Source organism: Amphibalanus amphitrite, unplaced genomic scaffold (genome assembly GCF_019059575.1).
Source record: "Amphibalanus amphitrite isolate SeventyFive unplaced genomic scaffold, NRLGWU_Aamphi_draft 000129F_arrow, whole genome shotgun sequence".
Taxonomy (NCBI): domain Eukaryota; kingdom Metazoa; phylum Arthropoda; class Thecostraca; order Balanomorpha; family Balanidae; genus Amphibalanus; species Amphibalanus amphitrite.
Genome location: NW_024881624.1, coordinates 965829 through 993751, shown reverse-complemented (window position 1 = coordinate 993751; position 27923 = coordinate 965829). Strand labels below are relative to the sequence as shown.

General features: G+C 48.6%; 1 protein-coding gene across 3 annotated transcripts in view; it reads left to right on the top strand.

The window, feature by feature from the left end:
- The first annotated feature begins 3662 nt into the window (after positions 1–3662).
- LOC122381858 (protein TANC2-like) overlaps positions 3663–27923 on the top strand; it is a 179353-nt gene continuing 155092 nt past the window's right edge. For 2 of the 3 annotated variants that reach the window (XM_043366584.1, XM_043366581.1), the window contains exon 1: positions 3678–3836. The gene's annotated coding sequence lies outside the window, so the exon portion shown is untranslated. Of the gene's footprint in view, positions 3837–27923 lie in introns of all 3 variants that reach the window. The other variant, XM_043366587.1, reaches the window with a different exon arrangement.

Below are 27923 nucleotides of genomic sequence, written 5' to 3'. Positions count from 1 at the left end.
AGAGCAACAAAAAAAATGTATTGGTTTTATGTCTCTATGTTTCTTAGTTTAAAAGTTATATAGGTAACTAATTCCAAAACATTTTATCATTGATGACCTCTGGTGACCTCAATATTGACCTGACCTGAAAATATTTTATGTAAAAGTTGTAGATCTTTAAACGACCTATCAAACGCCGTTCGCCGTTTGTCGCTGCGATGTGTAGTTTTTGAGATCTGAAGGGGGGCCGAATCGGCCCCCCCGCCAGTTTCTTGTCCCGGCGGAGCCCGCCAGGAATAGGGTTAAATGGCTATCTCGGATTTTCCATTAAGTGCGTTTTTATCCCCTAAAAATTCAAAAAAACTATATTTTTTGGAAAACAGCTAACAAAATCCAAAATTTTGAGAATTTCCAAAAAAAACGGAATATATATTATAGAGCTCTATTAGAACATTAGATGTCCCAAATTTCAACTTCCTATCTTGATTTTTGACCCCCTGATTTTTGTAAAAATTAGCTCCAACATGCATAGGGCATGGTGACGTCATAAGCATTTTCGTGAATTAGAGGCACTTCTGATATCGCATGTAAAAACAAATGGCACCACTAGATTCCTGGGACAAAGCTTGTCTAGAAGAGTGCATTTTTTATGTCAAAAAAAAAGTTTAAAAAATTGACCTTTTTCTTAGCCCTCGTTTAGTTATGTATGGTATAAACGATTTTTTATGCTTTCAATGCACACCTATCACCAGCACAGTGACTTGGGGTCACATATAACCATTACCATCGGATTCGGCGTGAAAAATAAGCCATAAAACATGTGTCGCACGCCCAAGTAGTAGAAAGTGACCTTTCGTGACCTGACCTGACCTTGACCCGTACTTAGTATGACCCCTATACGCACATGGTGCCTTCACTAGGTCTTTGAGGTCATTTTTGGTGAGTTTCGAGCAGCAGCTATCGATTCCGCTGTCCGCAAGCCTAATCATGCAAAACCCCAAAATTTGACCTTTGACCTAATCTTGACCCGAAAGTTGACCTCAATCTTAAAATCTTAAGAGTGCTTTGGGAAGGTCTCGTAGAGACATTTCGAACGCCGCATCGCGGGGCTCGATGCGACTATCAGTTCCCGAGATAACAGGGGGGTCGGATCCGACCCCCCCTCCCCCAGGCTGTCGTGGGTGCGGAAATAGCCCAGGCGGTGCCGGGCTGCGAGTTTCCTAAGTGTGGAACTGCCCATACCTAAGGTCTATGATTGGCGCCAGCTTCGCCGAGATGACGTTACAGGCTGTGACGTCATGGCTCACAGTCGGCTTACCAATCGCTGCACGATTATAGGCTAGCGGCGCGCGGCACTAGCGCCCCTGGTGTTATTATGGGAAGTTGAGCAATTACATTGAAATCTAATGCATAGCTTGTGTTGGGAACAATTATGTATTACTAAGGCGTCAATGTCTCACAAATTAATTCGTCCGTGCTCCTCAAATTTTGCAAAGTGACCTTATATTATGCGTCATAAGGTACTAACGCTTCAAACAATCAACACAAAGCACCAGCCAGGCACTGTTACAAGTAGCGAGCAGTTTAGTGGCGGCAGGTGGCGCTACCATCTCCAGCATCGGTTCAGATGGCGTCACTCACTATCCGCACTATAGTACCGCATTACCTGCTAATAAAATAAATAATAAATCCGCTAATAAATCTGCTAATAATCTCGCTAGTCGCTAATAAATCTGCTAATAATAAATTCGCACTACCTGCTAATTTATGTCCTAAGTGGTGTCAAACATCATTCAACGCCGATAGGCAGTATCACCAGCCGTAATACTGAAGACATTTGCTCAATCACACGCTTGTGTGTTTTAGGGAACTCGCTAAAATTAAGACTGACTAAATATTTACGCAGGATAACTGACTCCGCCTCTTCGCCAACTTAAGGATCCGCCAATCCATGCACCTAGCCGCCAGCGCCGAGTGATGACGTCACTCGAACGGGCGACGGTATGAATAGTTCCACACTTAGGAAAAGATCCGCCTTGTTGAGAGCTTTCGATTGCCGTTTTCCCTATCTTTCACTTTCTACGACCATCGGTTCGGAAGTTAGACAGGGGAGCAGAATATGCCCCCCTCCCCCCCCTCCCCCCAGCAGGGCGCGTATGGCTGAATAGCCCAGCGGGGCGCGGGTTAACGGTCATGAATTGATGCAGCGGATGGTGACCAATTTTGAGGTCTGCAGTCAGCCGGTGACCATTGAGGTCAGGTTAAAGTGGGGGTCTGGTTTGTGGTAGATGTGCTAACTTCTGGGCTTATCATAGAAACACAATCAATAACCATCGATTTTGGATACCGTCAATCGTCATATTTTCCATGTTCACAGTTCAGTTATAGCATCAAATGAATATTATCCTGCGCTCTGCTATGGGTGTCTCAAATCTCATAATGAATCTCCGCCTTTTTTGGCACACCTTAGTATGCATGTATAACTTTTCTCAACATGCTGTGAAGATTTCAGATCCAGGGCTTTCAAAGTTAGGTCATCACTCATCAGGTGATGTCAGTCGTCAACTCACCTTACCTCAAATAGTTCCGGTGTTTGCCATAACTATTAACTACACCAACGGACCGATTTCTTGGAAACTTTTAGCTTAACTCGCAAACATCTGGTTATAGGCAAACATGAAAAATTAAAATAAAACAATTTGCATACCCGTGACACTTCTTTATAACCCTGAAGCCAGCTCAGGTCACGAAAGTTCGCGAACAGTTTCCGACAGCAATTTTTTATGAACATGCTATACCTAGAGCGATTAAAATACTAAAGATATGCTCACTTCCATGATACGGATCGACTGACATGCAACATGAATTTTTTTTTGGGGGGGTCAGGCCATGACCTTGACCTTAAGTCAAATTTTAAGACCTTTAAAAGTCAAATTACAGCTCATTCAGCGTGGTTTGTTGAGAGAAACACTGTACCAGTTTAAGTCATTTCGCGCAAATTTTGAGACAAAAGTTTTTGCAGAAAAAAAATACCCTGACCCGGTGTGACTGGCGCCGAGCTGTATTTTGTAATTGTTTATATGATGTATGTATTTACAATCATAGGCGATCCACACATGGCGTGGCGATTACTGCCCGTCCTCTCGCTACGCAAACAATGCGCTCGTTTTTTGTTCACGAAATTCTAGCTCGATGAAGGGCTGGGGCTTCCGTCAACCTTCCCCCAATAGGTTAGCGGCTGCATGAAAACGGCAACGCCATACGGGCGATCTTTATCTACCATCTCCTGCCAGCCTAGCATTGTAACTAGTTATTATACTGCACATTGTTTGTGGTCCTCGAACCGTTTCTTTCACAGTTTTGGCATAACTACAATGATACAAATTTGCATCAAACCAATAAACTGCATAACCTAGATGTGATGTACATGTCAAAATATTAAAGTAAAAGTAAAACTACGCATGCTCATTGCTCACCTATAAGTTACAGCACCTGCCACCTGAATCCGTCTGAAAACCCATGTCACTGTCCATTTCCTCCGCTTCCAGTTTCCTCCGGTGGTATCGGGTTACCTGCAGCGCCTCGTGTTGCGGGTGGTGCAGAGGCGCCGCCGCCGCCGGCTGCGGTCAGCTGGGGCGTCCGGCCCGCCCCGCCCCGTCGGCTGCGTCGCCGCCGACGCGCCCCATTCCGTCGGGAGCACCGCCGCCGTCGACAGGGCCGCGTCGGCCGCCGTCGCTGCCGAGTGCCGCAGAAAGCCTGGCCACAGGATAGGCTGGTCGAAGGGTTGACGCAGAGCGACATTGCGTCCTGCGAACCTGTCGACGGCTCACCGTATGTGCTGAGGAGCATGGGCTAAGGTGAGTTCATTTCGCTGTCTCCCTCTTTCTACCTGTCCTATGGCGAATATCAATCCATGATTGAGCACCAACAATGTCCCTGGACAGTGGACAGTGTAAGCACACCCACCGATCCCGCGGTGACCTGTGTGCCATTCTGACCTGCCCGGCGTCACGGCTCAGCCTCCGTAGGCGGCGTGGAATGGCATGTCTCGCGGAGCTGAGTGCCAGTGACATGTGTGCGCCGGGCTCGATTGGTGCTGGCACGTCCGGTGTGCGCGACTGACGGGTCAGATGGATTGCCCGCGGCGCTCGGATAGACCGAGACGGATCAGCGAGGTAGGGAGATGTTCCACCGGTTCTTGTCTTATCAGCCGTTGTTGGCGATGATGATTCCATTTTATTCATGTTCGGTATAACCATTTAATTCATTTCCGGTATAGCGAACCGTCAAAGCTGGTGCTTTAAATTGAAACGGAGTTGAGCATTTTTTCATGATATTACTGGATGATTTGAGGTATTCGTCTAAGCACAGTCAAACAGTTCAGTTTCTTGTAGGCATTATCGCCGTCTTTTTTCAATAGGACAGCCGGTGCTTTCTTTATTCGGATATTGCCATGTGTAGAGATTCAATTTGTTGACATTTGCTTTTGAACTTATGCATCCCTAGGCCCTATATCATCTCTTTCAGTCGAAGAGACGACGACGGGCAGTTCGTATCTCACAGTTCTGTTCGACCCGCCCTAACACGTTAGACGTCTGTCAGCTGGTGATTGATGCTGATATGTCGTATGCGTGACGTCAGCTGCTAGCTCTGCGGTGGTCGTCGTGTCAGCCTATCACGTCAGCCGTGGTCAGCGATAGGCCGCGTGACGGCGAAACTGGCGAGCCTCTGACGTCACTGGACTGAAATGGGGGTCAAGCCAGCCAGGTAGCTGAGATAACGATGTTGGGCGGGTCAACCTTATACACCAGGGTCAATTGATACTGGTTGCTGGAAAATGTGTAACTTTATCCCTAGCCGGCCGAGGGGGGCAAGTGCCGCCCCTGATTTTTTCGTGATAACTTAGAGCACGCCGGTGATAGAGAGCGAAAACTTGGTATATCTGACCATTGATTCAAGCCGGATCATATGACAACCGCATTTTCAAGTCAAGTCAGGTCACTGACCTATGACGTCATAAGTGAACCTCTGTATGGTACTGAGATGTTGCAACTGCGCAACGTCCTCAGTGCCAGAGAAACTTTCACAGGGAGATGAAACTTGCATCCTTTAGAGGTTTCACAACTTGTAAATCTCAGCTTTCTCCAAGAATCACCTGAGGTCAGGTCGGTCAAGTGACCTCACCATTATAAGTCGATGGGGGAAATATCGAGACTGTTATTTTGGCGCGGGAATGATATAAAACTATCTCAAGCACATGTAATCGTGATTGTGTGCACTCATTGCAAGGAGACCTTGCATGCCTGGTCCTATGCTTCAATTTGCATTGTTGACCTTGCTTACGTCATTTATGACGTCACTGAGGTCATAAGAGTTTTTCATTAATAACTCCCGATTAAATTGAGCTAGAGAGTCGTCGGAAAAGCCACCAATGGACTCGGAAAGGCCTGCCGAATCGAATATATGCGCTATGACCTCTTCCGACCAGCTTCGTTACCTGAAGGGTTCTGATCTGACCTTGACCCGAGGTCAACACCTGAATTTTACCTCACCCGAACACAATGTATACCATTCGACGCGTCTGTGCTAGGCAAGCATGCTGATGCCATAATTGCGACTCATTGGTCATTTTTTTCGAAGTTATTTACCAAAGACCAAATCCGTGGCTGGTCCACTTGACCTGACCTCAGAGGTCACCGGTTGACCTGAGAAAATCGGGTATCAATCGCTGCGTCTTGTAACGGCGCACATGTTCGTTTTTTTCGTGAGGTTCTAACTTCATTAGGGGCGAAACGGCGAAGGGGGTCGTACCAATCAAATCCCCCCCCCCCTCGGTACGTAGAAAACCAATATGTCCGGCGAGGGTTATGGTAGCTCAAAATTTAACCCTCGCCCATGTAGGGGGGGGTTGGTGCAACCCCCCCCCCCTTAGGTTTTTCGGAAATAGTGCAAAAACGGCGGCGCGCAGCGCCGCCAAATTTTGGGTACCTTATGGGGCAAACCTTGCGCATCTTTTGATAAAAAAAAATTGACCGGGTCATGTCAGGTCACGGAGTTATGACGTCACAAAGGGAACAGCCTCCGGCCGGATTTTCACAAACTGAGTGCCAACGCCCGAGGTTTCCTGCCGGTGGTACGGACATCGGTTGATGGATCGTGATGAAACTTCCCATGCATGTTGGGGCAAGTATTGGCTATCATATGGTATAAGAAACTTGACCGGGTCAGGTCAGGTCACGGAGCTATGACGTCACAAGAGGAACAGCGTCCGGTACTATTTTTGAAAAGCGCCCGAACCACTATTTTGCTAATTCTTGTCACCTCAATGGGAATATGCAGCAATATTAGCTTCTATAGGGAGCAAATGGACCTTCCAAATCAAAAAATACAATCAGATTTCAAAAATTTAAATTTTGATTTTTCGAATTTCTGCCGCCGACTGTGACCTTGCCGACTTCCGGCGCTCCCAACGCGCCATTTTTAGAGCTAGGGAAACGAAATACATACCAAACGATAGAGAATTGATCAAGGAACACGATAGTGAAGGTTTCAAGTCGATATCTCCCACCGTTTTGCCGCAATCGCCGCGGAAAGTTGAAAAAAGTCTATTTTTCGGAAAATTTGACCTTTGACCGGTCAAAAGTAGGTCAAATGTTGACCTAGGACCAAAAAATATACCACCAATCGCGAGATCTCGGCGAGAGCAATCCGTTGGTCTTTTCCGCTAAGCTCTACGACGCTCCGTTTTCAAACGCCAAGGGGGGGTCGCACCAACCCCCCCCCCCCCTGCATGGGCGAAGGTGGCAGATCGCCGTTTACGGGCGAGGGTTAACCCGCGCGGGGCTGGGGGGGTAAATTTTACCCCCCTCGCGAATTTTGGCAATATCTCAAAAACGGCGGCGCGCAGCGCCGCCAAACTTTCAGTACCTTTTCTTACATCAATTTGACACGTTCCCTGAAAATTTGAGCGAAATCCGTCGGAAAATTTTTGAGAAATTGACGTTTTAGTGACGTCATGTTCGCCATTTTCGCCTCAAAAACGGCAAAAGTTCAAACGCCGCTAACATCTTCATTTTTAAAGGAATCAATACGTAACAAAAAAGGATATACGTAATTTTACTTTGCCTATCAAATGGCTATCTCGGTTTTTTGAAAATTTTGGATTTTGGCCCAATTTTTTTTTCAAAAAACTGACTTTTTTGGGAAAATAGCTATAAAATCCAAAATTATGAGTGTATCGAAAAAACCGGAATATATGTCAGAAAAGTGGTCTATGTGCACCTACATACCAATTTTTAGAAGAATCAGTTCAAAAATGTGGGAGTTATTCAAACTTTTATGACGTCACGACACACAATTTTTTTGAAAAATGACTTTTTTGGAAGTTCTAGACCTCGTACGGAAACAAAAGTAGCACCATTCGATTCGCCGTGAAAAACTGCATCAGATAGACACCTTTTTAGGCCTTAACAACCAACTTCAAAATTTGACCTCACCTGACCTGACCTTGACCTGACCTCGACCTGAAATTCATCCAGAGGTGGTCCATATCACTTATTGAGTGTGCCTATTGAATTCTATGTGTAAAATGACCCATAAAACATGTGTCGCACATGCCCTTTTCTATATTTTGTTTTTGGTGACCTGACCTGACCTGACCTGACCTTGACCTTGACCTCTGAATGATATTGTATGCAACGAATATTGTCTTGGTAGCCTAAGAACACGTTTTGGGCGATCAGTCTCAGTCCATGACTCCATTCTTCGGCAACTACGGTGCAAGGCCGATACTGTAGGAACTTGCAATTTGTACCCTTGACCTGACCTTGACCTTGACCTCAAGCTTAAAATTAAGTACATGTTTTTAGTGGTTCGTGATGAGATCTTTCGATTGGCGTTTGAATTTTCCAAATCGGACCATTAGTTCGGGAGATAACAGGGGGGTAAAATTTACCCCCCCAGCCCCGCGCGTTCGGCTGGAGACCCCAGCCCCGCGCGGGTTAAGGTGTAGTTTAATTTTAGAGCATTTATTCAACCGTGGGACATTTTAGAAGTGTTCTAAGCTTTTACCAATTTTTCGTATTTGAATGAAAGCTAAGGTAAAAGTACCTACTGTTTATGCTGGGTTCCTACTGGTTATGCAAAGGCTTCCGTCACCCAGACTTCTCCGTGCAAAGAGACGCAATGGGACACGCAAGTCATTTACGAGTTTGATAAAGCTTAATTTAAGCTTGTTGCATGGGGTGGAATTTGTGCACGTTCAAGCGACGGATGGAACCACGGACGTGACTGTCTGTTCTAAAGTTGGTGCCATTTTCACTTTCAGTTAATGTTTTCAGCTTTTTAAAATCACTTTGTGATGGAATGAGTTCGTATTAAATCATTTCCTACCTTCCATATCATGGCGTTTCTGCTCCAATGTGCAGCCGAATAAGAAAAATGGGGGCTAAAATGCCTACGAATTGAATCGGAATGACGCATTACAGTTTTCGGGTCAGATCAACAATCTGACCAATGTATTGGCATATGTAAACATCTTTCGATCAGCTAATTGGAGTGAAAAATATCTAATTCATGGTTGTCCGGAATACCTATGCATGCAAAAATAAACACTTTCTAAGGCCTTCGTAATATTTCTCTTCTTCATTATTTTTAATTGTGACATAAAGGCATGCCTATTGCCTAATCTATACATTTGTGATAAAAACCTAGCAAATAAGGAATAAGGCTTTCCATTTTCCGTCGCAAGAGACTTGCTCGGTTCCTAAAAATCATGCATTTGCTACAACAAAAGAAAAACTAAAGATAACCCGCGCCCCACTGGGGTCTGCGTATAACACGCCCTACTGGGGGGGGGGATATTCATAGCCCCCCCCCCCTCCTAACTCCGAAACTACTGGGCCGATCGTCAAAATTCAAACGGCGTCTGATAGCCCCGGCCATAAACTGTCGAGCGAAACCTAATTTCATTGACCTCGAGGTCACCGATGACGTCACAGGTCAGGTCAAAGTAAAAATTATTAGCATTTTGGCTTGTTCACGTTTTGGGCTCTGGCCGCCGTCTTACAAGTCAGATCAGCCTCATTTTTGGTAGATGCTCTAGATACCCTGAGGGTACCAAACTTGCCCTTTGATTTTCAGGTCAAGGTCAGGTCATCACAGGTCACGAAAATATTATATCATGCGTCGGTCACGTGACACATGTTTTATAGTCCATTTAGGCCAAAAATTTCGATTTGATTTCGTCTGTGTCATTCGAGGTCATTTTGAGTTGAATTTAGCTTAGGTCAGGTTACTTTCAGGTCAAAAAAGGTAAAATTTTTAAGTTATAATTTTTCAACAGAAAAGGTGTCTAATGGATGCAGTTTGAGCTCAGAAACACGATGGTGCTATTTATATTGGCGTACGATGTCAAATACGTGGTGAAAAATTGATTTGAAAAATAAATAATTGTGAATTTTTTGCAATAATGCGTATAACTTGGACATTTTTGAAGATATTTAGCTAAAAATTGCTAGAGTTAGTCATATTAACGCGTTCTATCACATATATTCCGTTTTTTTGAAAAGTCAAAAACTTTTTGAAAAAAATGTAAAAATGTAAATTTTGAATTTTATTATATAAAATTTTCAAAATTTTCAAAATTTCGAAAATCCGAGATAGCAGTTTGATAGCGCAGTCTATTTTGAGTCCTCTCATGCAAAGAAATTGGATCTAGCTTAAAAACTGAGCCCTTGGGAGCGATTGCCGTGGTTCAATGTTTTGCGTCGAAATCGGCCGAACATTACGTCACTCTGACGTCATTTTCGGCCGAGCTATGGTAGCTACGAAGTTCAAATTTTGACAGGTGTCAAATTGATGCAGCCGAAGGTACCGAAAGTTTGGCGTCGATACGTCAAGCGGTTTGGAAGTTATTACAGAATGTAACGAAGTAACTTCCCTGTCCTCTCAATTAGCCTCCTTGCCGACCGCCCAGCTTTAATTCCTAATATGGTAATCCCTTCCTTAATCCTTATTGGCCCCGTGATATGACGTACATGTGTGACGTGTAACATTGTGTGCCGGCCGAGCCGTGGCCGGGCCGGAGCGGGCAGAGCCCCCGGACATTCGACTGTTGGGCCTTGTCACTTGCGGCCACACTTTGACTAACCTCCTTTGGCTAAAGTCAATAAAAGCCGAAAGGAACGTCTTTTTTTTATAAAACACAACGTGAGAATCCAGGTTTTATTTTTACTATCATGAGCGCAGAGGTTACACAGAAAAACGGGAGGGGGCTATGAATAGCCCCCCCCCCCAGTGGGGCGCGGGATAACTTGTCTATGTGTCTCTAAAAAAGGCGCATTGAAAGAAATCACATGTAAATTGCTTCCTTTTCTTCGCAATCAGTGATATTACAGTTTCGCCCACATTTACCCTTTGGTACCCAGGCCGTTCAACCGTTCCCCACTCTCAGACACGGAGCTTAACTAGCCCGCTCGGTTAACGAGCTTCATTAATCATACGGGACAGATAAGCCGGATGTGTTGGCCTGTAGAAGTAGCACGTAATCTGTCGGAGCCCCGGAATCGCTACCGTGCCGTCACGGACTCAGCCACTCAGTCTCCAGTCCTCAGTCACTGCTGTATCTGGCGACATGTCACAGCTCTGCGTCAGATGCTAGAGCTCCGGATGGCAGTGACGTTGGCTGCACCGGGAGTTTGGCCTACCGTCGGCGCTCCGACAGATCCCGCACCGGCCGCGTGTGATCAGCCGGCCACCGGAAATGGCCACTTCCGGTCGACGAGAGAGAGAGAGGGGAGGGGTAGAGAGTGAGAGAAGAGTGAAGAGAGAGAGAGAGACTGGGAGCCTGTATAAGAGCCTGTAGGAGAGGAAGAGAGAGGAGAAAGAGATGTACGATGATTGGATGTCCAAGATCATTTGCCTCTCCTCCCCTCCCCGGCGCGGCGCCCGGGTCGTTTCGTTGCGACAGACGACTTCTTCCGACGGTAACAGCTGCTCTCTCAGGTCCGGTGACAATCAGCGAGCAGCGAGCTGCGCACGTGCCGGGCGTCATCACGGCTCCGCCAACAGCGCGTGTGTGTACTCACGCCGTGTAATCAGCCGCGTGGTGACGACACAGAGTCCATCCCTCCCCTCCCGTCCCCATCCGTGACTGAAATAGTAATGAGGCACGCGACAAACTCGAGCAGGCACGTTCGAGATTTGGTCGTTGAGTGACAAATGGCACACCTGCACACGCCCGGTAGTGTTTTTACGGTGGAGGTGACCAACTGAGTTCGATGGGTGACTGATGGATGGATGCCTTTATTTGGTTGGTGGAGGGCTAGGTCAGGTCAGGTCGGGTTAGGTAAGGTCAGGTGTATCAAGTGGGGACCACAAATGCACCACATCATAGTTCAGATCGTCAAGCATTGTGGAGAAGCAACCATTTCAAATAAACAATCATCGTGTATCTATTTCGCGTCCTTACGAAAAGCGAATAAACAGAAGTTGCCATACACTGAGGACGAATTGTGAGAACAGCATACCAATATGCTCAAACTCAATTTTAGACAAGCCTGTAGGTGGGCAGACTCAGTTGGCTGTCTGCCCCTTGCCAGCACACGCTAATCTCTACCATGTGGTCTCTGCCCTAGTTCCCACGACCGCGTACCGTGGAGCACGGTAACGAGCCACGAGGGCTGTGGCGGCTTGGGATGGCAGGCAGTCTGCTCCACCATGATTACACGGCACTTGTGTATAGTTCGACCGAAAATTGCAAAGGACGCCAAACACGCAGAAGGAACGCTGTTTGAAAACATTGATATAGTCTTTATGGGTTTCTCAAAATGAACCTTATTAAACGATTAACCCTCGCCAAGGCGAGGGCCTTTTCCATAACACGGACGGCGAGGGGGTACGACCCCCCTCGCGATTGGCTCCTATGGCACTTAGAAACGCCAAATTTACAGGGTAGGTGGGTCCATAGGAGATCTCGCCCCTGTGAAAGTTTGGTGACTCTAAGTCAATATTTAGGGGGGTTTTAGGGGTATGAGTTCAAAAATTTTGCTAAAACGTGTTAAAAGGTTTTCGCTGATACCTTTTTACCTATGTAAAGATAGAGTAAAAATAAAAGCACCAGTGAACTCAGGACGTCCGTGCGCATCGAATGATATACTTTATTACCAGTTTTAGTGAGCTCTGGAATTCAGTTGCCGCTAAGCTAGTCTAATTTTCCCCTGACCTTGTACCGGTTTTTGTGACCTGGTGACCTGACCTGAAAAGACTGGGACCTCAAATTTTCGGAAAAGGTGCGAAAATGTTGCCCCAGAGGGTATACCAAATTTGGCGGCGTTACGCGCCGCCGTTTTTACGTTATTTGCGAAAAACTTAGGGGGGTTGCATCAACCCCCCTCGTCGGGCGAGGGTTAAATATGTAGATGCCTGAAAATACTATTAAGTTCAACATCGAAAAAATGAGCAATGAGCGCAACTTAATACAGATGTTTATCTGGTAAATCTGAAAACATCAGCTTGCCATTTTATAAGATGGTTTTAAATGATTTTAAAACAACGTATTAAATAATCAAAATCCAAGTCTTTGTAATTTGGAGAAACACTTTAGGACGTGAATAACGCCACCTTTCTGGACTGTGGACACACTTATGCATGTATAAGCCTCCAAATGAATTTAATGTGACCACAATAACGGATAAAGAATGACGGATGACGAATGACGGATGACGGATGACGGACCACAATGACGGATGACGAATGTCAGCAAAAAGGTCATACTTAACGTTACGTACGGGAAATCAGTGTCGTCTAGCTGAAAGCTAAACAATTTTATTCAGGAATATTTAGCAGGTAAAACTGAATGTTAGTTACCCATCAATTAATCCTTTTTACATCGAATGTATGTACATTTCGATGCAATCAACGGGATTCCAAAAACGACTGATTTTCGATCGTGAACATAAGTTATGTCGTGATGTTGGGATCTAAATTATTTTCATTATCATTATAATAATCATAATTGTTTTAGTGTTTCCTCTCTGTCGCTACTGTGTCCCGTGCTGCGACCCACTCCAGTTTGGCTGTTGTTGGCCGTACTCACCCATTTTTCGGTTGCGCTCCTCATCCACAACCGTGGGTGAGACGACGTCCGACGAGAGAGGGAGAGAAGTAATAAAAAAAAAAACGAAAAGGAGACGGAGGAGACAATGTTGAGGACATTGGCGCCGTTGGGGATGGGGGGTGGGAGACGCGCCACTCGCGGCCCGCCTCTGTTGTCACCGTCGTCCCCTCTCACTGACTGACGTCTGTCCTCTCGTCTCCTCCCTCGCCCTCCCCGCCCTCGCCCCTCCCCACGGACTGCCGCTCCCCAACCCACCTCCGACCCAGCTGGTCTTCACACTCCAGAGGGGCCACTAAACTTTATTAGGGGACCCTAATACCGATTAGTGTTTCCTCTCTGTCGCTACTGTGTCCCGTGCTGCGACCCACTCCAGTTTGGCTGTTGTTGGCCGTACTCACCCATTTTTCGGTTGCGCTCCTCATCCGCCACCAAAAGCCCCAACTGGAACCGACAGGTAAATGGTAGGAGATTGGCACACTCAGATTCTCCTCGTTAAGCTACCAGAAAGACTGGTTCTCGAGAGTAGAAAAAGTGCTATTTGAAAGCCCAGTGGCCCATCACACAAGGCGCAGTGCTCACCCAACGAATGTCATCCTTCGCAACACTAGGGCAGTGTGAAACGTCGCCCTTCCAACACCAGGGCAGTGTGAATCGACACCCTTCGAACACCAGTGCAGCGTGAATCGACACCCTTCGCAAACACCAAGGAATTGTGTGAAACGACACCCTTCAAACACCAGGGCAGTGTGAATCGATACCCTTCAAACACCAGGGCAGTATGAATCGACACTCTTCTCAAGCACCAGGGCAGTGCGAATCGACGCCCTTTTACACCAGGGCAGTTTGAATGACACCCTTCAAACACCATGACAGTGTGAATCGATACCCTTCGCAACATCAGGGAATTGTGTGAATCGACACCCTTAAAAAAACCAGGGCATTGTGAATCGACACCCTGCAAACACCAGCGCGGAGTGAAACGACACCCTTCAAACACCAGGGCAGTGTGAATCGACATCCTTCGCAAACACCAAGGAATTGTATGAATCGACACCCCTCAAGCACCAGGGCAGTGTGAAACGACACCCTTCAACACCAGGGCAGTGTGAATCGACCCCTTCAAACACCAGGGCAGTGTGAATAGACACCCTTCGCAAACACCAGTGCAGTGTGAATCGACACCCTTCAAACACCAAGGCAGTGTGAATCGACACCCTTCAAAACCAGGGCAGTGTCAATCGACACCCCTCAAACACCAGGGCAGCTTGACGCGATGGATCTTTTTCTTGTGCTCAACGTGAAGTCGCAAGAGTGTCTTTCGAAATGGCTAAAGCAAATGGCTGGCCAGCTTTTTATTCAAACGACACAGCTATGTATATCTATAAATAATGGTGATAATAGCATGGGTGATGCCCAGGCAGATACGTTAAGCGCAGAATACCTAAGAAGCATGAACATTACGGTCACTTGGGAGAAACATCAATAAACCAAGTCGTTCAAACGCCATCAGCACGTGCTTACGTTTAACCATCTTGGTATATCCAGGGATACGCCATAAGTCGCGGGACAAGGAACATTCCGCTACTTGGGACGTCACACGACGAAGCGACTCGTCGAGGGACACGCTTACACACGGCAGGCCACGCCACCGACCTGACCTAACTTACCCGGGCATTGTCGAGCGGACCCCTGCTACACTGTAAAAAATATTGACGAGCTATGTGTCAAAACAAGGGTCTCGAAACAGTCACCAGGTTGTCAATGCTTCCGGTACCTACCACTTGACTAGTTACCGCTTAGTTAGCTTACAGGCTGAGAACTATCCAGATCGTTATGATCCGATATTGTAATGATACCCTAGGTGTACCTTTGTTTTGAAGTGCTGAATTAACTATCAAGGTTGTTTGACGTTTGTTTCGCCTCATTCCGAAACGAGGAAGACCCTCATCAAATTATTAGGTGAAAGCCAGCCTCAGGATGATCAAAATACTAGGGGTAGTTTTGTCATAGTAATCTGTGAAGGGTGCGGAACAAGCCGTAGCAATGCACTCGTCACTAAACCAGCCTGAGATCATTCGCCAGGTAGCTGCTGCGTTTCCCTACTTGCTGAATCATGTTTGCAACTTTCCATTTCCAGACACTTTTTTACGGCAAATAAATTGTTGGGTTATTTGGAAGGTGAATGACAATTTTATTTCTATAAGTCAATACATTTGTATTTCCGATTGCCCTAAAACTTTTTTTTTAATCGTTTGCGGTAGGTTTTTATTGTTCTCAATAAAGTTGCGCACCTGTGAATCCTTCACTTAATGCGTTCCCGGCTTCCCGGCGCCAGTTGCGCTGTGCGTGCCGTGCCGCGTTCGGTCGGGTGTGCGCGCGTCTGTGAAGTGCGAGTGTTTATCACTGGGCAAACCTGTATCGTTTCCATTTGTGCAGTGTCTAGTTATGAAGAATTGCTTGCCGATATATGACCTGCAGTGATCGACGTTCTGATTCAATAACTTGCCATAAGCCATTATTCTCAACCAAATCGCGCAGAGACGTTTGCAAAGTTGTCGAGGGGGGGGGGAACAAGAGCGATTTTAAATGAATTGCTCTCCATGCAGTGCAATATAAGGACTTAGGTTTAATTTTTCGAAAGTTGTGGAGCCGCCCCCGGTGTCCGGCCTGGCCAACTCTCTCAAGAACCGACAGCTAACGGAAGACTGAAGTTTCACTACGACGATTTCCGCCAAAGTTATGAAGAAAAGGCAAGTGCAAGAAGTACAAAACTTCTGTTGGTAATCAAAACTTAGGTTTGGCAAATTCCAAACCCTAAGTCACTACAACTGTGGATATAAATAAGCTGGTTATTGACGGCCAAGCTCTGGCCAATCTGAGGTTCAGACCTATCATCAAGTTCATGAGGCAGCTGCGGTTGGGCGGCTCACGGGCTCCACTGCATAGGCTCAGACAGGTACTCTACAAAATGTCTTCTGTGTTCTTAGGTTCAGATCTATCGATAGGTATGTGCATGCTTCTGATTCGATTGATAACTGTAAACGGGCGCTGGAAGTGAAAGGTTCGCTTGATATACGAAAGGTGCATTGCAAGAAAGCACATTATTTCAGAAATACACTTTCCTTTTATCTTGAGCGTTTTTGGAATGAGCCGGATGAATTCGTCATCAAACTGGTGGTGAGGGATTTCGTTTGAAGACCACCGATATTTAATAATATGATGGTCTTCAAACGAATTCGCTGGCAAATTCGATGACTGGATTGGGCGGCGTAGGATCTGCTGGTCATCTGACTATGGGTTGATTAGGGCCTAGTTGGGCCCTAGTTTTGACCTAGTTTGAGCTTCATTCGTTAAGTAGGAACAAGACGATGCTTCTTTTGAACATCGTCACCAAACAAGCCGCCCTCGTTTTGACATTGTTTTTCGTTATTATTGTTACTAGGTACTTTGTTATCATACACAGCATTAACAAGGACCTGCTTCCAAAACAAGGCAGAAACGCTCCAGCTATTTTTGGGACGTGGTAAAAACTAACCGACACCTGGTAACTGTCATCTGACGAACACAAAACAAGCCAGGGGCTCGCAGCGTGTGTCAAAAGTAGGATGCAAAACTAGTCTGTACCCCCGACATTTAGCGTTGAGAATCATTTGACGAGGGGCTAGTCAATATTTTTTACAGTGTAGGTCACGTCACCGAACTGACCGAGCATTCCAAGCCCTTGCCGCCCGGATCTTTGTCAGGTCACGCCACTCACCGAACCGCCCTAACTCTCAGGTCGGTCACCGTCCGGGCCTCTGCCAAGGCACGTCACTGGACTAATCTAACTTTCCAGACCTAACTTGGCCACGTCACTCACCCCAGGTCATTGCCGTCCGGACCCCTGCCAGACCACGCCACTTACCGAACGAACTAACCTTACTCTTCAGGTCATGTCTAGCGGGCACGGCCATGTCACCGAACCGACCCAGATTCCAAGTCATTGCCGTCCGAACCCCTGCCAGGCTAGCCACTCACCGAAACTGACCTAACTCCCAGGTCAGTCGCCATCCGAGCTCCTGCCAGGTCATATCGCTCACCCAACTGGCCTAACTTTCCAGAGCATACGCCGTTCGGACCTCTACCAGGTTACGTCACCGAACTGACCTAACTTTCCAGGCGACCGCTGTTTGGACCTCTACCAGGCACGTCCCCGAACTGACCTTACTCCCAGGGCATGTCGTACGGACCTCGCAAGGTCACATCACCGAACCGACCTAACTGTCCACTGTCCAGGCCAATGCCGTCTGGACCTCGCCAGGTCACGCCACTCACCGCACTGACCTACTTCCCAGGTCAGTCGCCGTCCCGACCTCCTTGTCCCAGACCACTGGCGTGTTCCAGACCACCACCCCCGGGCGATAGATCGGAGCGGGTACCTACCGTCTCAACAGCCGTAATGGGCGCCGTACTCGTCCCGCTGTCCCATCCCCTCTCCAGGTAGGGACCGCCACCCCCACCCCCCGCCGGCCGAGCCCAGCGAAGGCGCGCCGCGTTTATGGCCGCGGTGCCGCCTGGGGCGCTCCGTCGCTCCCCCTACAGGCATATGACACTCGCTCCGAGCCTGCCGGCGGCCGCCGGCCCGAAGTCCACAGATATATGTGACACTCCAATAGTCAGTCACGTGACACCCCCAATGGACATGAGGTGCACGGACGCGTGCCCCAGAGGGTGTCCCGACCGACGCCGAGGGCCGACCTGCCATAAAAGGGGCCAACGGTCATAACCAGCTGTAAGCGGCGGCCCGCTCGCGTCACCGCCGCCCGGTGACGCCCAGCGGCCAGCGCGGGGCCGATGACAACAACGATCCCAATGCGCCGGCCCGCCGCCTCGGCGTTCCCGCGACGCGGCCGCTGGGAGGGGGGGGGGCAGCCCGATCGCTAATGGCCGAGCCCACAGGCGATGAAGGCATCTCACTGCCGCCAGCTGCTGCCAGGTACTGGCCGCTGCTAGTCCCGCCCGTCTCATACATATTATGTCCCACAAAGTAAGTGCGCACGCCAGTCAGTCCAGTACCGAGTCGGACACTCCCGCCGCCGCGCCAGTCTGGGCCAGACCACTCCTTAGGGAGTGAGAAGAGAACCCGGGTCCGAGCGCGAGGCGAAAAATATTGTTCAAACTGCGCCGCGTGAGCACTGCCCCCGATTCCAGGGTAAAGAGCGGCGCCCCGTCTGCCGCAGCCCCTGCCTGGTGGTACACGCGCATGGCCCGCACCGGACAGGTAGACGTGCCCGTTGTGGGGAGCTCAACGTAGGTCGACGGTCCACGCAGCCGGCTGGTTTGAATGCCGACCCGGACTCTTGATGCCAACGGGTGTGAAGTACCCATCGCCATATCGTAGACCCCGTCCGTGATCGGTGAAAAAGGAATTCGTTGCTCCGCAGGCCGCCGTAAAACGCTAACATGCATGCAACCCACACGCACCGCTGGTCCAAGACCGATGAAAATAACGACCCCAAACGCGTTTTCAGCCGTCGAAGAGCGGATATGTCGAGCGCCTGCCGGCGGGGCTCCGCCCCACCGCCCCGGTGCTCGTAGCCCCGGAACGCGGCCGCTGGGTTAGGGGGGTATCCCGACCGCCATTGGCCGTCCCCACTGTAGATGAAGGCGTCTCACTGCTGCCAGATACTGCCGCGCGCTGGCCACTGCTAGTCCCGCACGTCTCATATGTCCCACGAAGTAAGTGAGCGTGTCATCGGAAGCCGGCACGCCAATCAGGCCGTACCGTCTACAGACCGCAATGTAGCAACGCTGACCCGCCTCATAGGCCCGGCGGGAGCCCGGTCACAGACTATTTCGGAACAACTCACGCGTTACCGCCACTATATGGGCGGGCACCCAACGGTCATATAACCCACGGCAGGGAAACCCGGGCCACTCGCTCGCCATCACGACGGTCCCTGTACTGTCTCAGGACTGTCATACTCGTCTCGCCTTCCCCTCCCCCTCGGGACCCCCTCCTCCTCCCAGCCGACCGTCCGAGCCCAACGAGGGCGGCGACCCCGCCTAGCCGCCGCCCCGCCTCGGCCGGCCCGGCGCGGCGCGGCGGTCTCCCAACACGGTCATATAACACGCCTCGCGACGGCCCCGGACGGCGCTGGATACGGTTTGCCATAAAAGGACACCTGCGCTCATAAACCAGCTGTGGACATAAACCAGCGGATCCCCAGACGGTGACAGGCCGTCTGCGGCGTGCCGCGCCCGTTGACCGACGCCCGTTGGCGCCGCAACCAGCGTCCGACGCCGAGCCGCTCTGGCCGTGTCGTGGGAGAATGCCGCCAAACCCACTCGCCGGGCAGACCACTATACGTTATACCAGGCCAACCTCAAACCGATCCATTACCAAGTAAAGCCGGGGCATTATCCGCTCACCCCCGCGGTCACCTATGACCCGTTCGCCCACCGGCCCGACCCAAGTTCCCAGGTCAGGGCTGAATCGGCCGCTGCCCGGTCACGCACCGAACTGACCTAACGTATATCCAAGCCACATGTCACTCAGACCCCGTCGTGTCGCCCGCCGTGCGAACCTCGCATTCCCAGGTCCGTCGCCGATCCGGCCTCTGCCAGGCCTGTACCGCACTGACCTAACATTACCAGGTCAGTCGCCGAACCGGCCTCTGTCCGCACCGACCTCACCGAACCGGCCGCAGTCCGAACCGGCCTCTGCCAGCTCGTACCGAACTGACCTAACATTCCCAGGTCAGTCACCGAACCGCCTCGCCGAACCGGCCTCTGTCTGCACCGGCCTCACCGAACCGGCCTCTGTCCGCACCCGCCTCTGCCAGGCCTCGCACCGGACTGACCTAACATTCCCAGGTCAGTCGCCAAACCGGCCTCGCCGAACCGGCCTCTGTCTGCACCGGCCTCACCGAACCGGCCTCTGCCCGCACCGGCCTCACCGAACCGGCCTCTGTCCGCACCGGCCTCTGCCAGGCCTCGTACCGAACTGACCTAACAGTCCCAGGTCAGTCGCCGAACCGGCCTCACCAAACCGGCCTCTGTCCGAACCGGCCTCTGCCAGGCCTCGTACCAAACTTACCTAACATTCCCAGGTCAGTCGCCGAACCGGCCTCGCCGAACCGGCCTCTGTCCGCACCGGCCTCACGAACCGGCCTCTGTCCGCACCGGCCTCACGAACCGGCCTCTGTCCGCACCGGCCTCACGAACCGGCCTCTGTCTGCACCGGCCTCACGAACCGGCCTCTGTCCGCACCGGCCTCACGAACCGGCCTCTGTCCGCACCGGCCTCACGAACCGGCCTCTGTCTGCACCGGCCTCACGAACCGGCCTCTGTCCGCACCGGCCTCACGAACCGGCCTCTGTCCGCACCGGCCTCACGAACCGGCCTCTGTCCGCACCGGCCTCACCGAACCGGCCTCTGTCCGAACCGGCCTCTGCCAGGCCTCGTACCGAACTGACCTAACATTCCCAGGTCAGTCGCCGAACACGATACATACAGCCAACGACACTGCACACAGCACGTGGTTACGATGCAGATACCGGCGGACCGGACCCACCTGCCATTCCAACGGTGCCGGGTCCGTAGTGTTGCGCGGAGTCCATGGTCCGCGTCCCGCTCTGGCTCTCACCACCGTACCGTGCACGATAGAGGCTGCGTGATGCCAGCACACGCACGCTACCCTACCACACACGCGCAATCACGCCACCAGACGCGCCACTCGCGGCCCGCCTCTGTTGTCACCGTCGTCCCCTCTCACTGACTGACGTCTGTCCTCTCGTCTCCTCCCTCGCCCTCCCCGCCCTCGCCCCTCCCCACGGACTGCCGCTCCCCAACCCACCTCCGACCCAGCTGGTCTTCACACTCCAGAGGGGCCACTAAACTTTATTAGGGGACCCTAATACCGATTCATTTATGTATTATTAATATCATTATTGTTATGATCATTGATTTTATTTCGTTTATAATTAACCCGCGCCCGGCTGGGGGTCCTGGATCAGAGGTGAAAAAACCTGCTACTCGCCTGCGTGCGTAGGTGTCAGCTAAGGGGATATAGTGACAGCTTCGGCTATCTCAACAAATGTATTCAAAATCGTTAACTTCAATGACTGTCCGCAAATTTAAAAGCTGTTCCCCACAAAGAGCCAGTACGAGCCATGGTGCTATAATTTACTAGCGCCATCTCTTTGTAGACAGCTCTGGCTGAAAATTCCCGCCGGTGCGACAGCCGGCGCGTTGTAAAGTCTCATAGGCAACGGAGGTATAACGCCGCGACAGCTTCCAGGCTGTCGGTTGTCTTCTTGCGCAGGAAACGCCGCAGATTGAATACGCTCGTCACTACGTCGATGTTCGGGCAGTAATTAGTTGACTTCCGGTAAGCATTTGATGCAAATCGTTTAAAGTCATGGGCAAAGCGACGGCAAATGCCCCTTCTAGACAAAAAGTTGCATGCGGTCATCGAGGATGTGCTCATGTGACAGAACTGCGAAATATGAATAATCACAATCTAAGAAAACTTGGTGGGATTATGAAGATCAAAAACTCTTCGTTTGGTATAGGTGGAAAGTGGGCAAAGTGGAGCACCAGTCAAAGTCAGCGTCTCCAACAGGCCGGTAAGATGTTGTGATAATGCTCAAAAGCATTATCCTACCAAAAACTGTTGAGCAATGTCAGATGAAACTTGGTTCCTGAGCAGTTAAGAAATGTTTCTAGGTACACCCAGAAAGTATAAATGCTATAGTATTTCATGTGTTCATTCACAACTTAGGTAATATTTTAATTTATGCAGGGTAATATTAATTAACTGACATTTTAGGATTACCTTATTACAAATGGTCATAGTAGGAGCCTATTGCACTTGTCTTTCCAATTGAAAAACATGAGTGACATTTTCCAAATGTCTCAGTCTGTCAGCATGATAACACAGTAACACAGTATGATAACACCAAGTCACAATGTAACTTGTCAGCTGAATTTTAAGACATAGCTGTTAATATAATTCATGCTTTGAAGTTATATTGTTATAGGCTTTTGTTCAATGAGCTATGTCAACAATGACTTTCTTCTAAGGAGGTATTAATCAATGTTCAGCAATTTGCTTTGTGCCAGTAATGAAGCTTCTACTGGGACTTTTCACTTGGCTTAATTATGCTTCTCAGATCAACTTAAAAATCAACATGGTATTTAAAGAAAATAAGGTATGTCATGCTTGCAACACTGTGCAATATCAGGCAAAACTTCCAAAATTACTCTTCTATCCTCAGAGCCATCAACTGTGTCTGTCAGTCCTGCAAGACATGAGGCTGAGTCTAGTAACTCAAGATCTACAGACAACAGAGATACCACTCCTACTGCTTCTACAAGCATGAATATGGAGGATGAGTGTGAAGATGATCCAGGTAAATGTGAACTTTTGATTGGTTTCACCTAAGCTGGCTAGGTTAATTACCTACTAATTACTTATCATTCTACATTAATCTGTCTTTTTTGTATTACCAGAAAAGTTTATAGTCTTATGTTAATGGTGCATCAAAGGTGTGGCATATGCAGCTATTCATATAGGTACATGCATGATTGTATGTATCAGAATATGCATTATAGAATATTACTGTGTATATTCTATAATGCATATACACAGTAATATGTATATGCATTATACATATTACTGTGTATCATGTGCATTTAGATATATATGCATACACACATAAGAATCTAAGTGTGTAGCTTTTGAATCTAAGCTGTATATATAGGTATTACTTTGGAATCTATTGAACATTTAATAACATAGACTTCTTAAGTGGTGTTATATGTTTCATGAACCACTGGCACATTAAAAGATAAACATGTAGCAGTAGCATATAGTAGTTGCATGCATATCACTTAGTAAGACATATGTATACTAATTGAGGTGTGGGGCAAATCATTCAGCAATGCCAATTCACCACTGAAAACTTTGTCAACCAGTTACTTGACTATTGGTCAGCAATGAACAGTTCAATACTGTTCTAAGCAAGGTTCCATAGCAAAAGGGTTCATACTAGGGGCTGAGCTCCCTATACCCACAGTCAACTTGCCAGTTTTCCCACCAGTAAGCATTATGTCACTCCAATTTTAGCTCATTTTGTGCGAATTTGTGAACCTGCAAACCCATTGAGGAGCTTCAAAAGGTCTTTTTTATGTGAAAAACCATCTACATAATGACAGGAATTGTTTCAGTCTAGCAGTTCATTAAACCTGACCATCAGGCATTGCTAGTTTGGTGACTTTTTGCCCCACCAACTTCCCTGGAAAAGCTCCACCCATGGTTCATAAAAGATGTGTTTTCATTTCAGAAGTGAACGCAGGACACCGACAAGACGTCACCAACAGCATGGCTTCCCTGGAGAAGTCCATCAATAAGATCCTCGTACTGTTTGGAGACACTTCTGAAGGTAAGGAAAGACATATTGAGTTAGGAGTGTTCATTTTAATAAGGACGTTAGGCATAGCTACTTGAGGCAATGTCCTTCAGTCTACAAAAAGTAACGACACATGAATTCCTCGATGTAATATTTTGCTGAAAATTGAAACCATAGTAACTGAATTCATCTAATTTGGTCTTATTTGGTTGCTGGTCAAAATATAGTTAGTGAAACATTTGTTTCATTGATAAACTGTTCAATTGATCGAAATTGAACACCGTCAAATATACACAGTTTTTAGGTTGAGGGTTTCACCACAAAAAACAATTTGTTGAGTAAATTTGAGCGAGTTCGGAGCATAAAGTAACTGTGGCCGAAAAGTCTAAAATACAATTATTTTTTACAGGAGCTCCACAGCAGAGTGCCAGCAGCTTGTCATCGAGGATCGATGCACTCGAGAAAACGGTCTCGAAGGCGCTGCTTCTTTTCAGCGGTCTGGGCCGTCCTGCTAACATCTCGCAAGACCAACAAGGCACCGCGGTGAACGAGAGCGCATTTAGAGCCGCACGAAGCATCGCAGAACTACAGGCGGCCTGCGGCGGAAAGCTGATGTCATCACCCAATGGGGATTTCCTCTTCTGTTCGGCATGCGCAAAACAAACTGATTTGAGTGAAGGAAAGGTCCAAAGTTCGGTCGGCATTTTCTCCTATGATTGTTCGAAATCATCCTTCGCCTTTGCCGAAAGTCTCAGCGTATCCTTCAGGGCCATGAAAGACACCGTCAAACGTCACTTTTCAAGCGAAAGACACGCCAAAGCTGAGCAGGCAAAAGCACGGAAGGATGAGCAGACAACAGCAAGGACGAAGGAGGCGGGTAGTGTTGCTCTTCGAGTGCTCAGGACAGCCTACTATGTCCTCAGCAGGTCACTTTCTCAATCCGCTTTCGAGGAACTCGTCGTCCTACAGCACATCAACGGCGTCAACATGGGCAACATCAACCACTCGAAGGCGTTCATGGCCCAGGCTCGTGATACCTTCCACCATCAGGCACTCACAAGTCTTGCTGAGCACGTCAAAAAACAGCCATGTGTCGCATTATCAGCTGACAAGGCTACCGTCAACAAGAGAACAATGGACATCACCGCCATCACCACGGTGGTGCCCGAGGCTCCCGTGGGCAGCATGATCCAAAGTTTTGTTGTGGGAGCACCCGTGGTGAAGGAGCGTGACGGCGACGGCCATGCCCAGCAGCTTCGCGGCACGATTGCCTCACTCGGGATCACCCGGACAGAGCAGCTCTCGGCCTTCGCAGCGGACGGTCAAGTGCACCATAATAACGTTCCGACAAAGCTCCTGGAGGCAATGAGTGTCGGCTCTGCATCTCCAGCATGTGTGCCACGCGTCTGGGACGCGGCGCACCTGATAAACCTGGCCGAACAGAACGCCCGCAACGCGCCCTCCTGCAAGTGGGTAGGCGAGACTGTTGGAGCAGTCACTCGGATTACGAAGCGGTTCGCTATTGGTGCCGGACTGGAACGGCTTCTCAACGACCTAGGCTCCCGGACTTTAAGACCAAGGGTCTGGTCAGAAACCAGATTTGCTCCGTATGCGGCTGACGTCCTTCGTACGTTTGCCACAAACGTCCCAGCGATGACGTACGCCCTGCAGCAACAGATCGAGACTGAAACGAGGCGAAACGTCATCAGCGAGCTGCAAGAAGAGCTAAAAACGGTGAAAGGTGAGATATACTATTACTTTCTCATTGCTTGGATTTTGCAATCGCATTTAAGAAAGGTGTCTAATGCTTAATCAGCTTGTACCACACTACACCGTATGTTTTGCTGACACTGTGAGCCACAGTCATTTGCAGTGCAGCTAAAATAAGTGGCGCCACCTAGGTGGCAGTCAGTGGACGTCGTCGCGTCGTATTTTTAGGTCCTATCTCGTCTCGAATCGGGGCGCCGCCTATTGGCGATAGGTATTTTTATCGGCTGGCTGATCGGAACGAACCAGCACAGCGTTGCTGTAAAAAAAAACTGACTGCAATAATACTGTGCGTTTAACGTCAGAGACGCTCACTCAATTTGCAATAAAATTTAAAGGTCAGGCATTGGTAAAGCCTGCTGTGCACGTGCAACAATGTGAGAGGGATGAGTATTTAAAAACAAGTTGTTTTAAGCGCAATTTCCTTTTTACAGATGGAGCATTCCTCGCCCGACTGGATGCACTGCTGGATATATACCGAGTGGTGGCGGAGGGAAGTCGGTCTCTCCAGCAGGTGCAAAGCTTGCCATGGGAGACCATGAAGGACTTCGGCAAGACCATCGCTACACTCAAGAAGATGGCAAACACACTGGAAAGCCGAAGAAACCCGTCAATTGCTGAAATGCACGACTTGGCTGAAATTGACGTCATCTGGCCCACCCTATCCAAGAGGGAGCCTCTGGATCAGAAAACGGTATGTGGACTGCTATAAATGCACATATTTCTATAAAGCAATGATGATAGAGATGATAATATAAAACATTAGCTTCCTAATAAGAGAATAAAATCAGAATGAACATCATATATGTTGAACGTCCAGTCCTTAAAAATAAAGTAGGCAAATCTTGTATATTACTGAACAGATAATATACAAAGCTATATCACGAATTTAAAAAAAAAAAACAATGTGTTTTACAACTTTTAAAGTAAGTTGAAAAACATTCGGTCATTGTTGAAAACTGATTAATTAGAATTATTTTCCATTTGGTTACAGTGCAAGGACGCTGCAGCCTTCAGCCGTTCCTTGGCTGCGGAGCTGCGACACAGAAGAGGTGGTCTGAGCGCCACGGGCTCCCGCATGAACACCGACAACCAGCGTATCATGGACTCAATGATCGACATCATGGCCGTGGCTGACCTGCAGCGCATCCGAGACAGCACTCACGGTACTGTTGACGAAGCGGCAGGAGCCATCGGCCGCCTAGTCGCTCGTCGTCTGGTGCCACCGGCATGCCGTGTTCCCCGTGAGAGTGTGGTTGCAGCTCACAAACTGCTTCATGAGTCTCGCAGCACCACCAGCTGCAACCAGCAACTCCTGAAGCTGCTGTGGCAGAGTTGTGACACAGTGAGCAACCTGCGGCCATACGTGGACCTGGTTGTGCGGCTCTGGCTCATAAGCCCGGTGGAGTCCGTGGTTGAAAGCATGGCTAGCGTGGTACAGGAGGTGTTTGGCGTCCACCGCCAGCTGGACCACGCAAACGCCGCCCGTGAACTTGTCGTCCGATGGAACGGCCCGAGTTTGACCAGAGCAGATGACCTGATCCAGGCAGTGCAGAGATCAGGGAGGTTTAACTTTGTCAGACAAACGACAGGGCCCCACCAAACCGTAGCCGGTGCTGTGATCAGCCGGCATAAGAATGCACCGTCTGCAAAGGCATGCATTTATCAGTGATGCGTGTATGGAATGCACTCGTACACCTGATGATTTAAGAGGCTGAAATGTGGTATCGAACATTGATAACCATCTGACATGCTCTTTATGTAGTCAATGCATGTCATTAAGGGCACTTTAGTGTGCCTGTTAAGTTGCATATAAATTATGTAAGCGTTTATCAGCTGTCGGGGAGGGACCAAATTAACGCTATCGATGTTGGGAAGTGCCCTGACGTCTGATCTTTTCATTGAAAACAGTAATTGTAATTGTACGTTTCCTTTGTGAATGATTTATAGCAATTAGCAAGTATAGCCCATAGGGCCTTCGATAGCCTTTTGATTGTTTGAATGGAGGGGCGAAGGGCATAGTTTTGACTGTTGGAAACCCAATCAGGGCGAAGCCATTGCACTTTTGCGCTTTGAATGATGTGCAGATGTTTGAACAAGCAAAACCATCGTATTTGACAAGTATGTTCTGACCGCATATAAATGTTGAAGCTTTGAACAGTGTGAATACGAATAGGTTAAAGAATGTAATGCATCGTAAGAATTATGCTGAAGTGAATGCGGCATGCTACGGATCAGTTATGAAATTTAGCTGCATCTACAACAGTTAACTCTGTTTTTCGTCTGGAATATTACAGCGGCACTTTATTCCGCCACGCGTTTGGGACGGACGCGATTCTATCCCCTCCCCACCTCCGACCCTAATAAAACGGGGCAGCCGGGTAAACCGTCGAACGGCGGCACGGCACGGCTGATGCTATTGGGACACTCTCCATGACGTTAAGCCTGCCCGTCTTACAGGAGGAGGCTTAAAACGTTCAATTCAGTTTGAATTCGATGCAAAGCTCGTGGATGTCACGCTACGGGCATCTTGCTTTATATAAATTAAGCGCTTTTAAATTCAAATCATGTTTGAGCATAAGACAAGTTGAACTGCGAACGATTCGGCATACAATAATGGTCCTTGACATGTTGTTTTAAGTTATATAATATGTTTTCACATATGT